This window comes from Aegilops tauschii, chromosome 5 (assembly GCF_002575655.3).
Source record: "Aegilops tauschii subsp. strangulata cultivar AL8/78 chromosome 5, Aet v6.0, whole genome shotgun sequence".
NCBI lineage: Eukaryota > Viridiplantae > Streptophyta > Magnoliopsida > Poales > Poaceae > Aegilops > Aegilops tauschii.
This window is the reverse complement of record NC_053039.3, coordinates 267,355,236-267,371,401: the sequence shown is the minus strand read 5'-3', so window position 1 is coordinate 267,371,401 and position 16,166 is coordinate 267,355,236.

Here is a 16,166-nt window from a genome sequence, read left to right as displayed (position 1 = left end):
CCCTCAGTTTTTGAGAACCAAGGTATCAATCCAGTAGGAGGCCACGCACGAGTCCCTCACACCTACACAAACAAATAAATCCTCGCAACCAATGCAATAAAGGGGTTGTCAATCCCTTCACGGTCACTTACGAGAGTGAGATCTGATAGATATGAGAAGATAATATTTTTGGTATTTTTATGATAAAGATGCAAAGTAAAGAAAGCAAAATAAAGACGACGCTAGAAAGAACTTGTTGATGGGAGATTAATATGATGGAAAATAGACGCGGGGCCATAGGTTTCACTAGTGGCTTCTCTCAAGAGCATAAGTATTACGGTGGGTGAACGAATTACTATTGAGCAATCGACAGAATTGAGCATAGTTATGAGAATATCTAGGTATGATCATGTATATAGGCATCACGTCCGAGACAAGTAGACCGACTCCTGCCTGCATCTACTACTATTACCACACACATCGACCGCTATCCAGCATGCATCTAGAGTATTAAGTTCATAAGAACAGAGTAACGCTTTAAGCAAAATGACATGATGTAGAGGGATAAACTCATGCAATATGATATAAACCCCATCTTGTTATCCTCAATGGCAACAATACAATACATGCCTTGCTGCCCCTACTGTCACTGGGAAAGGACACCGCAAGATTGAACCCAAAGCTAAGCACTTCTCCCATTGCAAGAAAGTTCAATCTAGTAGGCCAAACCAAACTGATAATTCGAAGAGACTTGCAAAGATAACCAATCATACATAAAAGAATTCAGAGAAGATTCAAATATTGTTCATAGATAAACTTGATCATAAACCCACAATTCATCGGTCTCAACAAACACACCGCAAAAGAAGATTACATCGAATAGATCTCCACAAGAGAGGGGGAGAACATTGTATTGAGATCCAAAAAGAGAGAAGAAGCCATCTAGCTAATAACGATGGACCCGAAGGTCTGAGGTAAACTACTCACACATCATCGGAGAGGCTATGGTGTTGATGTAGAAGCCCTCCGTGATCGATGCCCCCTCCGGCGGAGCTCCGGAAAAGGCCCCAAGATGGGATCTCATGGGTACAGAAGGTTGTGGCGGTGGAATTAGGTTTTTGGCTCCGTATCTGGTAGTTTGGGGGTACGTAGGTATATATAGGAGGAAGAAGTACATCGGTGGAGCAACGTGGGGCCCATGAGGGTGGAGGGCGCGCCCAGGGGGGTAGGCGCGCCCCCTACCTCGTGCCTTCCTGGTTGATGTCTTGACGTAGGGTCCAAGTCCTCTGGATCATGTTCGTTCCAAAAATCATGTTCCCGAAGGTTTCATTCCGTTTGGACTCCGTTTGATATTCTTTTTCTGCGAAACTCTGAAATAGGCAAAAAACAGTAATTCTGGGTTGGGCCTCCGGTTAATAGGTTAGTCCCAAAAATAATATAAAAGTGTATAATAAAGCCCATTAATGCCTAAAACAGAATATAATATAGCATGGAACAATAAAAAATTATAGATACGTTGGAGACGTATCACAATCCTGGGGGAGTTTTGTTTGCAATTATATTTTGATTTGATTTGAGCATGGAATTGGGCATCCCAGTTACCAGGAATTTTCTCGTGAATGATGAGAGGAGTCCACTCATCGTGAGAATAACCCACCTAGCATGGAAGATACTGACAGCCCCCAGTCGCTACATGAGCGATTCGGGCATACAAAACAAATTATTATTTGAAGGTTTAGAGTTTGGCACATGCAAATTTACTTGGAACAGCAGGTAAATACCGCATATAAGTAGGTATGGTTGACTCATATGGAACAACTTTGGGTTTATGGAAGTGGATGCACGAGCAGTATTCCCGCTTAGTACAAGCGAAGGCTAGTAAAAGACTAGGGAGCGACCAACTAGAGAGCAACAACAGTCATAAACATGCATTGAGATTAACCAACATTGAGTGCAAGCTTGAGTAGGATATAAATCACCATGAACATCAATATCTTGGAGGCTATGTTGATTTTTTTCAACTACATTCATGAACATGTGCCAAGTCAAGCCACTTAAATCATTCAAAGGAGGATACCATCCTATCATACCACATCACAACCATTTTAAAAGCATGTTGGCACGCAAGGTAAACCATTATAAACTCCTGGCTAATTAAGCATGGCATGAGTAACTATAATCTCTAATTGTCATTGCAAACAAGTTTCATTCATAATGGGCTGAATCAAGAACGATGACCTAATCATGTTTACAAAAACAAGATAGGTCGAGTTCATACCAGCTTTTTCTCATCTCAATCATTTCATCATATATCGTCATTATTGCCTTGCATATATCATCATTATTTCATCATACCAGCTTGCACGACCGAACGGTGTGGATAATAATAATAGTGCACGTGCATTGGACTAAGCTGGAATCTGCAAGCATTTATTCAAAGAAGAAGACAAGGTAATATGGGCTCTTTGTTAGATCAACAATAATGCATATGAGAGCCACTCAACATTTTCATTGTGGTCTTCTCTTCTCGACCCCAAAGAAAAGAAAAGGAGTTTCAAAGAAACACACTGAAATGTTTTTGGAGTTTTTGTTTTTCTGAAGGAAGTAAAACAAGAACGAGAAAAACTATTTACACGGGAAATGTCGGGGGTTTCATGCAACATATGCCAAAGGATGGCTTATCATGGTGGGGGAGAGTAAGACGTCGCTGGTGCCTGGAAACGGGATAAGGCACAAACATGAACGCCGAGGCACTTTACCCAGGTTCGGGGCTCTCCTAGGAGATAACACCCCTAGTCCTGCTCCGAGGGGTCTCCGCATGATCACTATCTCAATGGGTGGCTACAAGTTGCTCCTTGAGCTGTTTGCTAGAGGAGGAAGAAGGGCAAGGCTAGCTCTACTCCTCTCTATACGTGGTGTGTGTAATATCTCAGGGGCTGAACCCTTTGCATGGGTGCCCTGGGGGGTTTATATAGGCCTACCCCCCAGGGGTACAATGGTAATCTGGCCAGGTGTAGGACCCGGTTGTCAGTGTCTATGGTCGCCGGCTTCTCCGCCGGCAGCTGGGGCCCGCCGCCTGGTGGGACCCGTCGGCTGTCTCGTACTTGGCCGACAGGCCGCGCCCGCCACTCGCGGGTCTTTCCGGTTGCTTAGTACTGTAGCCGTGCTGCTGATGATACATGCTTTGTCGGGGAAGGCGTGGCTACAGTCCGCCGCCTGGTGGGCATTCACTGTAGCCATTCACTGTCTCTTCTGGTTAATGGCGCACAAACTTCAAGGGAGGGGAAGGGCCGCCTGGCCGGGAGCCGGCCTCCCCCTGAGCTGACTGGTCTGGGCTCGCCGCCCTCTGGCTTTTCGCGGACAGGTAGGGCCCACCGCGTGTGGGCCGTACCTATAGTCCGTCGTGGGTGCATGGCCTTCTCTGCCATGGGTGACGTCATGGGCTGCGTGGCAACAGTGCCGCGCCGGGCGAGGGATGTCCGCCCAGTACGCTGCACTATGGCCACACCCCGCCCTGGATTCGGGGGTGGTAGGCTATACTGTAGCCACGCTCCGTCTCGTCATGCTTATGTGGGTGCAAACTTTGAGGGCGCGAGGGGGCCGCCTGCTAGGAGTCGGCCACTCTAGCGGCGGCCTGCTAGGAGTCGGCCCACTTCATGGCCGTCTTTTAGGTTTCACCGCCTTCTAACAGCCGGCCGCTTGGACCAGACGGTCCCAAGAAGGCGGCCCTTTGTTCTTGATGCTTGAGGGGCGCAGCCGGCCCCGATGTCTTGAAATACCATGGGGGCTGATGTGGCTATCCGTGGTCATTTACTCCGACCGTAGTCCCCGAAGCTGGTGGGGCGCTGCGGCTGAAGGGGCGAGAAGCCTCAGCAGCTTCCTACTCCGAGTGGTTGGTGATCGCGCTTCGTCCGTCTTCTGAGGCGCCGACAGTTGGGAGTCGGCCGGGACCAGGCGGGCCGCCTGGTGATTTCGAAAGGTCGCGGCGGGAGCCAGGTGGCACGCCAGCCGGGCATCAGGCTTGCCGCCCGCTGCCCGCGCGCCACACGGCGCCACCCAGCTGGGCCGGCCTGCAAGCCCACGCGCGCAATGGGACGCTGCCGCAGGCTGGGGCCCGCCACTACCGGGCGTCGTCACGCGCGCGGATCCAATGTGGCCGAGGCGGACGGTTGGGATTCGGGGCGCAGTAAATGCATGCCGTTACTGCGCGGTAAACACGGGGTCATGGGGTTGTGGGCGCAGTTAATCCCATGATCCCCACGTCCCGCCCCCTCGGCCCCGCCGCCAAGGTCTATAAGTAGGGGGAGGAGGGGAGCGGCAGACGCACCCACGCCCTCCTCTCCCTTCGCCATTTTCCACTTCTTCTCTCTGCTGCCGCCGCACTCCTGCATCTTGCCGAAGTGCCGCCGCAGCCCATCGTCGCCGAGCCCGTCCACACCGCAGCGTCGCTGCTCCACCGCGGGCTTGCACGTTCGTCGTCGTGCCGTGCTTCCGTCGAGCTTCAAGCTCTCTTGGAGCACGAAAATGTTGGAAATATGCCCTAGAGGCAATAATAAATAGGTTATTATTATATTTCCTTGTTCATGATAATCGTTTATTATCCATGCTAGAATTGTATTGATAGGAAACTCAGATACATGTGTGGATACATAGACAACACCATGTCCCTAGTAAGCCTCTAGTTGAATAGCTCGTTGATCAATAGATGGTTACGGTTTCCTGACCATGGACATTGGATGTCGTTGATAACGGGATCACATCATTAGGAGAATGATGTGATGGACAAGACCCAATCCTAAGCCTAGCACAAGATCGTGTAGTTCGTTAGCTCAGAGCTTTTCTAATGTCAAGTATCACTTCCTTAGACCATGAGATTGTGCAACTCCCGGATACCGTAGGAATGCTTTGGGTGTACCAAACGTCACAACGTAACTGGGTGGCTATAAAGGTGCACTACAGGTATCTCCGAAAGTGTCTGTTGGGTTGGCACGAATCGAGACTGGGATTTGTCACTCCGTATAAACGGAGAGTTATCTCTGGGCCCACTCGGTAGGTCATCATCATAATGTGCACAGTGTGACCAAGGAGTTGATCATGGGATGATGTGAGTTACGGAACTAGTAAAGAGACTTGCCGGTAACGAGATTGAACAAGGTATCGGTATACCGACGATCGAATCTCGGGCAAGTAACATACCGATAGACAAAGGGAATTGAATACGGGATTGATTAAATCCCCGACATCGTGGTTCATCCGATGAGATCATCGTGGAACATGTGGGAGCCAACATGGGTATCCATATCCCGCTGTTGGTTATTGACCGGAGAACGTCTCGGTCATGTCTGCATGGTTCCCGAACCCGTAGGGTCTACACGCTTAAGGTTCGATGACACTAGGGTTATAGGGAATAGATGTACGTGGTTACCGAATGTTGTTCGGAGTCCCGGATGAGATCCCGTACGTCACGAGGAGTTCCGGAATGGTCCGGAGGTAAAGATTTATATATGGGAAGTCCTGTTTTGGTCACCGGAAAAGTTTCAGGTGATATCGGTAATGTACCGGGACCATCGGGAGGGTCCCGGGGGTCCACCAAGTGGGGCCACCAGCCCCAGAAGGCTGCGTGGGCCAAGTGTGGGAGGGGACCAGCCCCAGGTGGGCTGGTGCGCCCCCCCACCAAGGCCCAAGCGCATGGGAGAGTGGGAGGGGCAAACCCTAGGTCCAGATGGGCCTTAAGGCCCACCCTAGTGGCGCCCCCCTCTCCTCCCCTTGGCCGCCCCCCTTGGATGGGATCTAGGGCTGGCCGCCTCCTCTTGGGGGTGGGAACCCTAGAGGGGGCGCAGCCCCCTCCCCCCCTATATATAGTTGAGGTTTGGGCTGCCCAAGACACATGAGAACGTCTCTCTTTCGGCGCAACCCTACCCCTCTCCCTCCTCCTCCTCTCCCGCGGTGCTTGGCGAAGCCCTGCGGGTTGCCACGCTCCTCCACCACCACCACGCCGTCGTGCTGCTGCTGGACGGAGTCTTCCCCAACCTCTACCTCTCTCCTTGCTGGATCAAGGCGTGGGAGACGTCACCGGGCTGCACATGTGTTGAACGCGGAGGCACCGTTCTTCGGTGCTTAGATCGGAATCAACCGCGATCTGAATCGCTACGAGTACGACTCCCTCATCCGCGTTCTTGCAACGCTTCCGCATCGCGATCTACAATGGTATGTAGATGCACTCCCCTTCCCCTCGTTGCTAGATTACTCCATAGATTGATCTTGGTGATGCGTAGAAAATTTTAAATTTCTGCTACGTTCCCCAACAGTGGCATCATGAGCTAGGTATATGCGCAGTTTCTATGCACGAGTAGAACACAAAGCAGTTGTGGGCGTAGATGTTGCCAATTCTTCTTGCCGCTACTAGTCTTATCTTGTTTCGGCGGCATTGTGGGATGAAGCGGCCCGGACCGACCTTACACGTACGCTTACGTGAGACAGGTTCCACTGACTGACATGCACTAGTTGCATAAGGTGGCTAGCGGGTGTCTGTCTCTCCCACTTTAGTCGGAACGGATTCGATGAAAAGGGTCCTTATGAAGGGTAAATAGAAATTGGCATATCACGTTGCGGTTTTACGTAGGTAAGAAACGTTCTTGCTAGAAACCTATACAAGCCACGTAAAAACTTGCAACAACAATTAGAGGACGTCTAACTTGTTTTTGCAGCATGTGCGATGTGATGTGATATGGCCAGAAGATGTGATGAATGATATATGTGATGTATGAGATTGATCATATTCTTGTAATAGGAATCACGACTTGCATGTCGATGAGTATGACAACCGGCAGGAGCCATAGGAGTTGTCTTTATTTTGTATGACCTGCGTGTCATTGAATAACGCCATGTAAATTACTTTACTTTATTGCTAAGCGCGTTAGCCATAGAAGTAGAAGTAATCGTTGGCGTGACAACTTCATGAAGACACAATGATGGAGATCATGATGATGGAGATCATGGTGTCATGCCGGTGACAAAGATGATCATGGTGCCCCGAAGATGGAGATCAAAGGAGCAAAATGATATTGGCCATATCATGTCACTATTTGATTGCATGTGATGTTTATCATGTTATGCATCTTATTTGCTTAGAACGCCGGTAGTAAGTAAGGTGATCCCTTATAATAATTTCAAGAAAGTGTTCCCCCTAACTGTGCACCGTTGCGAAGGTTCGTTGTTTCGAAGCACCACGTGATGATCGGGTGTGATAGATTCTAACGTTCGAATACAACGGGTGTTGACGAGCCTAGCATGTACAGACATGGCCTCGGAACACATGCGAAACACTTAGGTTGACTTGACGAGCCTAGCATGTACAGACATGGCCTCGGAACACAAGAGACCGAAAGGTCGAACATGAGTCGTATAGTAGATACGATCAACATGGAGATGTTCACCGATGATGACTAGTCCGTCTCACGTGATGATCGGACACGACCTAGTTTGACTCGGATCATGTATCACTTAGATGACTAGAGGGATGTCTATCTGAGTGGGAGTTTATAATCAGATGAACTTCATTATCATGAACATAGTCAAAAGGTCTTTGCAAATTATGTCATAGCTTGCGCTTTAGTTCTACTGTTTAAGATATGTTCCTAGAGAAAATTTAGTTGAAAGTTGGTAGTAGCAATTATGCGGACTGGGTCTGTAAACTGAGGATTGTCCTCATTGCTGCACAGAAGGCTTATGTCCTTAATGCACTACTCGGTGTGCTGAACCTCAGTGTCGTCTGTAGACGTTACGAAACATCTGACATACACGTTTTGATGACTACGTGATAGTTCAGTGCGTAATGCTAATGGTTTAGAATTGTGGCACCAGAGACGTTTTTGAAACGTCGCAGAACACGTGAGATGTTCCGAAGACTGAAATTGGGATTTCAGACTAGTGCCCGCGTCAAGAGGTATGAGACCTCTGACAAGTTTCTTAAGCCTGCAAACTAAGGGAGAAAAGCTCAATCGTTGAGCATGTGCTCAGATTGTCTGAGTACCACAAACGCTTGAATCGAGTGGGAGTTAATCTCCCAGATGAGATAGTGATAGTTCTCCATAATCACTGCCACCAAGCTATTAGAGCTTCGTGATGAACTATAAATATCAAGGATATATGATGATCCTTGAGCAACTCGCGATGTTTGACACCGCGAAAGTAGAAATCAAGAAGGAGCATCAATTGTTGATGGTTAGTAATACCACTAGTTTCTAGAAGGGCAAGGGCAAAAGGGATACTTCATGAAACAACAAATCGTTTGCTACTCTAGTGAAGAATCCCAAGGTTGAACCCAAACCCGAGACTAAGTGCTTCTGTAATGAGGGGAACGGTCACTGAAGCAGTACTACCCTAGATACTTGGTAGATGAGAAGGCAGGCAAGGTCAACAGAAGTATATTGGATATGCATTATATGAATGTGTACTTTACTAGTACTCCTAGCGGCACCAGGGTATTAGATACCGGTTCGGTTGCTAAGTGTTAGTAACTCGAAATAAAAGCTGCGGAATAAACGGAGACTAGCTAAAGGTGAGATGACGATATGTGTTGGAAGTGTTTCCAAGGTTGATGTGATCAAGCATCGCATGCTCCCTCTACCATCGAGATTTGGTGTTTGCGTTGAGCATGATTGGATTATGTTTATCGCAATACGGTTATTCATTTAAGGAGAATAATGGTTACTCTGTTTATTTGAATAATATCTTCAATGGTCTTGCACCTAAAATGAATCTCGATCGTAGTGATACACATGTTCATGCCAAAAGTAATGATAGTACCACATACTTGTGGCACTGCTATTTGAGTCATATTGGGATAAAACGCATGAAGAAGCTCCATGTAGATGGATCTTTGGACTCACTCGTTTTTGAAAAGATTGAGACATGCAAACCATGTCTATTGGTATATATGCATGAAGAAACTCCATGCAGATGGATCATTTGGACTCACTTGATTTTGAATCACTTGAGACATGCAAATCATACCACATGGGCAAGATGACTGAAAGGCCTCGTTTTTAGTAAGATGGAACAAGAGAGCAACTTGTTGGAAGTAATACATTTGATGTGTGCAGTCCAATGAGTGCTGAGGCACGCAGTGGATATCGATATGTTCTTACTTCACAAATGATTTGAGTAGATGCTGAGAATATTTACTTGATGACACAAGTCTGAATTATTGAAAGGTTCAAGTAATTTCAGAGTGAAGTTGAAGATCGTCGTGACAAGAGGATAAAATGTCTATGATATGATCATAGAGATGAGTATCTGATTTACGAGTTTGGCACACAATTAAGACATTGTGGAAAGTGTTTCACAATTAATACCACCTGGAACACCATAGTGTGATGGTGTGTCCGAACATCATAACTGCGCCCTATTGGATATGGTGCATGCCATGATGTCTCTTATCAAATTACCACTATCGTTTATGGGTTAGGCATTAGAGACAACCGCATTCACTTTAAAAGGGGCACCACGCAATTCCGTTGAGACGACACCGTTTAGAGAAACCTGAGTTGTCGTTTCTTAAAAGTTTGGGGCTGCGATGCTTATGTGAAAAAGTTTCAGGCTGATAAGCTCGAACCCAAAGTGGATAAATGCATCTTCATAGAAAACCCAAAACAGTTGGGTATACCTCCTATTTCAGATCTGGAAGCAAAAGTAATTGCTTCTAGAAACGAGTCCTTTCTCGAGGAAAAGTTTCTCTCGAAAGAATTGAGTGGGAGGATGGTGGAGACTTGATAAGGTTATTGAACCGTCACTTCAACTAGTGTGTAGCAGGGCACAGGAAGTTGTTCCTGTGGCACCTATACCAATTGAAGTGGAAGCTTATGATAGTGATCATGAAAACTTCGGATCAAGTCACCACCAAACCTCGTAGGACGACGAGGATGCGTAATACTTCAGAGTGGTACGTGATCCTGTCTTGAAAGTCATGTTTTTAGACAACAATGAACCTACGAGCTATGGAGAAGCGATGGTGGGCCCATATTCCGACAAATGGTTAGAAGCCATGAAATCTGAGACAAATGGATCTTTGAGAAGAAGACGGACGTGGACGGTAATGTTACCGTCTATGAAGCTCGACTTGTGGCAAAGAGTATTTTCACAAGTTCAAGGAGTTGACTACGATGAGATTTTCTCATCCGTAGCGATGCTTAAGTCCGTCGGAATCATGTTAGCATTAGCTGCATTTATGAAATCTGGCAGATGGATGTCAAAACAAGTTTCCTTACCAGTTTTCGTAAGGAAAGGTTGTATGTGATACAATCAGAAAGGTTTTTTCGATCCTAAGGATGCTAAAAGGTATGCTAGCTCCAGCGATCCTTCCATGGACTAGAGCAAGCATCTCGGAGTCAGAATATAAGCTTTGATGGAGCGATCAAAGTTTTTGGGTTTATACAAAGTTTGTTAGAAACTTGTATTTACAATAAAGTGAGTGGGAGCGCTACAACATTTCTGATAAGTATATGTGAATGACATATTGTTGATCCGAAATGATGTAAAAAATTTCTGGAAAGCATAAAGGGTTGTTTGAAAGGAGTTTTTCAAAGGAAGACCTGGATAAAGCTGCTTACATATTGGGCATCAAGATCTATAGAGATAGATCAACACGCCCGATGATACTTTCAAAGAACGCACACCTTGACATGTTTTTGAAAGAGTTCAAAATAGACCAGCAAAGAAGGAGTTCTTGGCTGTGTTACAAGGTGTGAGTATTGAGTAAGACTCAAGACCTGACCACAGCAGAAGAGAGAGAAAGGACGAAGGTTGTCCCCTATGCTTCAGACATAGGCTCTACAGTATGCTATGCTGTGTACCGCACATGGAGTGTGCCTTGCCATGAGTTGGTCAAGGGGTACAATAGTGATCCGGGAATGGATCACATGACAGCGGTCGAATTTATCCTTAGTATCTAGTGGACTATGGAATTTTCTCGATTATGGAGGTGAAAAGGAGTTCGTCGTAAAGGGTTACGTCGATGCGAACTTTGACACTAATCCGGATGACTCTGAGTAGTAAACCGGATTCGTATAGTAGAGCAATTATTTGAAATGGCTCCAAGTAGCGTGTGGTAGCATCCACAAGATGACATAGATATTCGTAAAGCACACACAGATCTGAAAGGTTCAGACCCGTTGACTAATAACCTCTCTCACAAGCATAACATGATCAAACCAGAACTCATTGAGTGTTAATCACATAGTGATGTGAACTAGATTGTTGACTCTAGTAAACTCTTTGCATGTTGGTCACATGGTGATGTGACCTATGAGTGTTAATCACATGGTGATGTGGACTAGATTATTGACTCTAGTGCAAGTGGGAGACTGTTGGAAATATGCCCTAGAGGCAATAATAAATAGGTTATTATTATATTTCCTTGTTCATGATAATCGTTTATTATCCATGCTAGAATTGTATTGGTAGGAAACTCAGATACATGTGTGGATACATAGACAACACCATGTCCCTAGTAAGCCTCTAGTTGACTAGCTCGTTGATCAATAGATGGTTACGATTTCCTGACCATGGACATTGGATGTCGTTGATAACGGGATCACATCATTAGGAGAATGATGTGATGGACAAGACCCAATCCTAAGCCTAGCACAAGATCGTGTAGTTCGTTAGCTCAGAGCTTTTCTAATGTCAAGTATCACTTCCTTAGACCATGAGATTGTGCAACTCCCGGATACCGTAGGAATGCTTTGGGTGTACCAAACGTCACAACATAACTGGGTGGCTATAAAGGTGCACTACAGGTATCTCTGAAAGTGTCTGTTGGGTTGGCACGAATCGAGACTGGGATTTGTCACTCCGTGTAAACGGAGAGTTATCTCTGGGCCCACTCGGTAGGTCTTCATCATAATGTGCACAGTGTGACCAAGGAGTTGATCACGGGATGATGTGAGTTACGGAACGAGTAAAGAGACTTGCCGGTAACGAGATTGAACAAGGTATCGGTATACCGACGATCGAATCTCGGGCAAGTAACATACCGATAGACAAAGGGAATTGAATACGGGATTGATTGAATCCCCGACATCGTGGTTCATCCGATGAGATCATCGTGGAACATGTGGGAGCCAACATGGGTATCCAGATCCCGCTGTTGGTTATTGACCGGAGAACGTCTCGGTCATGTCTGCATGGTTCCCGAACCCGTAGGGTCTACACGCTTAAGGTTCGATGACACTAGGGTTATAGGGAATAGATGTACGTGGTTACCGAATGTTGTTCGGAGTCCCGGATGAGATCCCGGACGTCAAGAGGAGTTCCGGAATGGTCCGGAGGTAAAGATTTATATATGGGAAGTCCTGTTTTGGTCACCGGAAAAGTTTCAGGTGATATCGGTAATGTACCGGGACCACCGGGAGGGTCCGGGGGTCCACCAAGTGGGGCCACCAGCCCCAGAAGGCTGCGTGGGCCAAGTGTGGGAGGGGACCAGCCCCAGGTGGGCTGGTGCCCCCCCACCAAGGCCCAAGCGCATGGGAGAGTGGGAGGGGGCAAACCCTAGGTCCAGATGGGCCTTAAGGCCCACCCTAGTGGCGCACCCCCCCTCTCCTCCCCTGGGCCGCCCCCCTTGGATGGGATCTAGGGCTGGCCGCCTCCTCTTGGGGGTGGGAACCCTAGAGGGGGCGCAGCCCCCTCCCCCCTATATATAGTTGAGGTTTGGGCTGCCCAAGACACATGAGAACGTCTCTCTTTCGGCGCAACCCTACCCCTCTCCCTCCTCCTCCTCTCCCGCGGTGCTTGGCGAAGCCCTGCGGGTTGCCACGCTCCTCCACCACCACCACGCCGTCGTGCTGCTGCTGGACGGAGTCTTCCCCAACCTCTCCCTCTCTCCTTGCTGGATCAAGGCGTGGGAGACGTCACCGGGCTGCACGTGTGTTGAACGCGGAGGCACCGTTCTTCGGTGCTTAGATCGGAATCAACCGCGATCTGAATCGCTACGAGTACGACTCCCTCATCCGCGTTCTTGCAACGCTTCCGCATCGCGATCTACAATGGTATGTAGATGCACTCCCCTTCCCCTCGTTGCTAGATTACTCCATAGATTGATCTTGGTGATGCGTAGAAAATTTTGAATTTCTGCTACGTTCCCCAACAGAAAAGGCAAGCGCCGGCTCCTGGGACGGCTCCAACGTCCACGAGGATCACCTTGATTTCCTCCGCAAAACGCGGCGGCTGCCCGGCGAAGGCTACGTACAGGTACGCATTCCGCCCGAGAAGGAGATCTCGCCGGCGCCGGAGGACGGCAAACGCGTCGTCTTCCGATCACATTTCCTCCGCGGTTTCGGCCTGCCGGCGAGCGGCTTCCTCCACTCCTTCCTTCAGTTCTATCGACTCCAGCCGCACCACCTCACACCGAACACGGTGGTGCTGCTGTCCTCCTTTGTCGCGCTCTGCGAGGGTTACCTCGGCATTCTTCCCACCCTCGAGCTCTAGGGGGAGTTCTTCTATACCAAGCTCGGCACCGCCTCCAAGGGGGAGCCGGCTCAGTGCGGAGCTTTCGTCACGGTGCGACGTCCGGGCACCGGGAACGGCTTCCCGGCTATCAGCTTGACACAGTCGGTCAAGCTGTCGCAAAAATCTTATTTCTACGTCAAGAATGTCCACCCGTCGGCAGACTCGTCAACCTGCCGGCTTATACAGCTGGCCCGCCGGCTGAGCCCCGCACCAACTGGACTTTCAAGCCGAGGACGCTGTCGGCCGCCTCCACTGCCACCATCGCCCGGCTCAAGGTGATGACAGAGTCGGAGGGCCTTAAGGCCTCGGACCTGCTGACCACTTTTGTGGTGCGCCGAGTGCTCCCTCTTCAAGGCCGGCCTCACCTGATCAGCCGGATGAGCGGGCATCGAGACCCGTGCCAGATGTGCACCAAGGAGATGCCAGACGCAGAGGTGGCCTGGCTGGTGAACCACATCTCGAACTGCAAACTCTCGGAGGCGGAGTGGCAGTTCGGCAAGCAACCGTACTCCCGCGCACACCCACCGCCCGCGGTGAGTCCTTAACTCTTTTTTCTCTTTATTTGTCGGGTTCTGCTTGGCCGCCTAATCAGTCGGTCACGATGCAAATCCTCACATCCCAGTCGGCAGCCGATGCCCTGGAGCAGGGTCAGGAGTACCTGCCGGACCGGTCAGTGAGCGACGTGGACGGCCCCGACTTGGGAGCGGCCGCCCTAGAAGAAGACGACGCCACAGGTGGCGGTGGAGGAGCAGGTGGCTCCGGAGGAGGAGGTGGCCTCGATGAATGGCCAAATGACGACGAGGAGGATATGGATCCGCGCAGCCCGCCGGCTGCCGACAAGGCGGGCGCAAGCTCCTCAGCTGCGCCGCCTGCACCAGGTGGTGCTCCAAAGCGCCGAGCCGGCTCGCTGCTGTTCGGCAGTCGGCCGAAGAAGCCCAAGAGCTCGGCCGCTACGACCAGGCGGGAGGAGGCCGCTGCGAAGGCGACCCGGTTCCAGAAGGCCCCAAAGCAACCGCCGATGGTGTCTGCGTAAGTGTTAGCTATCCCTTGTGTTGTCTTTTCTTCTTTCTTGCAAACTCTTTCTGAGTTTCTTCTTATCTTTCTTTGAGCAGGGCCCTGCTCTCTCTTGAGCGGTCTGACTCCGCGTCCGTGATCGGGATGACGGAGGGCTCCACTAATACCCGCCGCGTGGACCTGCTCGCCGACCTCCAGGAGGCGATGGAAAAGAACACGCGGGAGGCGCGCGAGGAGCGGGAGGAGGCGGAATGGCAAAGGGTGGCAGCGGCCAAGGCGGGGTAGGAGGAGGCGGATGCGGCGGCCAAGGCCTAGGCCGATGCTGCGGCTAAGGCCCAGGCGGATGCCGCGACCAAGGCCCGGGTGGACGCGGCCGCCAAGGTGCAAGCGGAAGAGGCGGCCCGCGGCCAAACCCCGCAACTCATCATCCCTCTGCGCTCCATGCCACCAGCGCCAGAGATCCCGGCGCCGACTGGAGGGGCCGGCGATGACCAGTCGCCATGGAGACAGGAGGAGGCGACACCGTCGTCTTGGGGGCGGAGATGCCCCCGCAAGCGCCGACTGCCGAGGCCCAAAGCAGCCGGCCTGACGCGCCACCGGTGCTGCCGGTCGACGGCGAGCTGGTGGTGCGGGCGACCCCCGTGGTCCGTACTCCGGCACGCCAGCGCGCGGCGAAGGCGGCTTCGGCGCCACGGCAGCAGGAGCTCGGGGCCGCAAGCTCGTCGGCCCCAGAAGCAGAGGCCACCAGTTCTGCTCCGCCGGAGTGGATGCCTGGGGGCGGAACGGCGGTTCTGAACACAGCCGCGCAGGACGTCCGGGTCCGGCTCCAGGCCCAGGCCACCGCTTTTCAGCATTATACGCAGGAGTTCTTGGCGATGCGAGCGGCCGTCCGGGTATGTTTCTTGTTTTTGATTCTTGTAATCTTCCGTGGGGCGCGTCAGCGCACCCACTGGGTGTAGTCCCCGAGTTCCGGGCCGGCTGCTGAGCAGGCGGCCTGGAACTTACACGTAGGCTCAAGTGCTGACTTGCTTTCTCTTCTTTTGTCTTTATTGCAAGATTATCACAACATCCGTGCGACCGCCTTCAACTCCCAGATCCTGGAGCTGGCCAAGCGGTTCGCTGATTTGACCGAGAGCCGGAGTAAGCACTCCGCTTCCTTTCTCGCAGGGGCGTGTCAGCGCACCCGCTGGGTGTAATCCCCGAGATTCGGGCCGACTGCTGAGCAGTCAGGCCGGATCTTCCCGGCGTCTACTTGTTTTCTTTGTTGATTGTTGACCGTCTTTTCTTTCTTGTCTTTGCAGAGGCCAACGCCTCCTTGCGGCAGCAACTGGGCGAAGCCCAAACCGTGCTGCGCGCCAAGGAGGAGGAGTGCAGCAAGGTGGCGCAGGAGCGCGACCGCCTGGCCAAGGAGGTGGCTGACCAAGCGAACCGTCACAAGGTGGCCCTTCAGAAGGTGGAGGACAACGAGGCCGGCCTCCTGTCCGAGTTCGAGACCGAGCGCTCGAGCTGGGCTGAGAAGGAGAAAGCTCTGACAGACGACTATAGTGAGATCGAGGACATAATCGACGGTGAGTTGCCTCTTCATTTGAACAGCCGTCGACTGCCGCAGAAGTCGGCTTCTAGCTTCTAATGCTTTCTTCTTGCGCAGATTTCTTCCCTGGTTACGC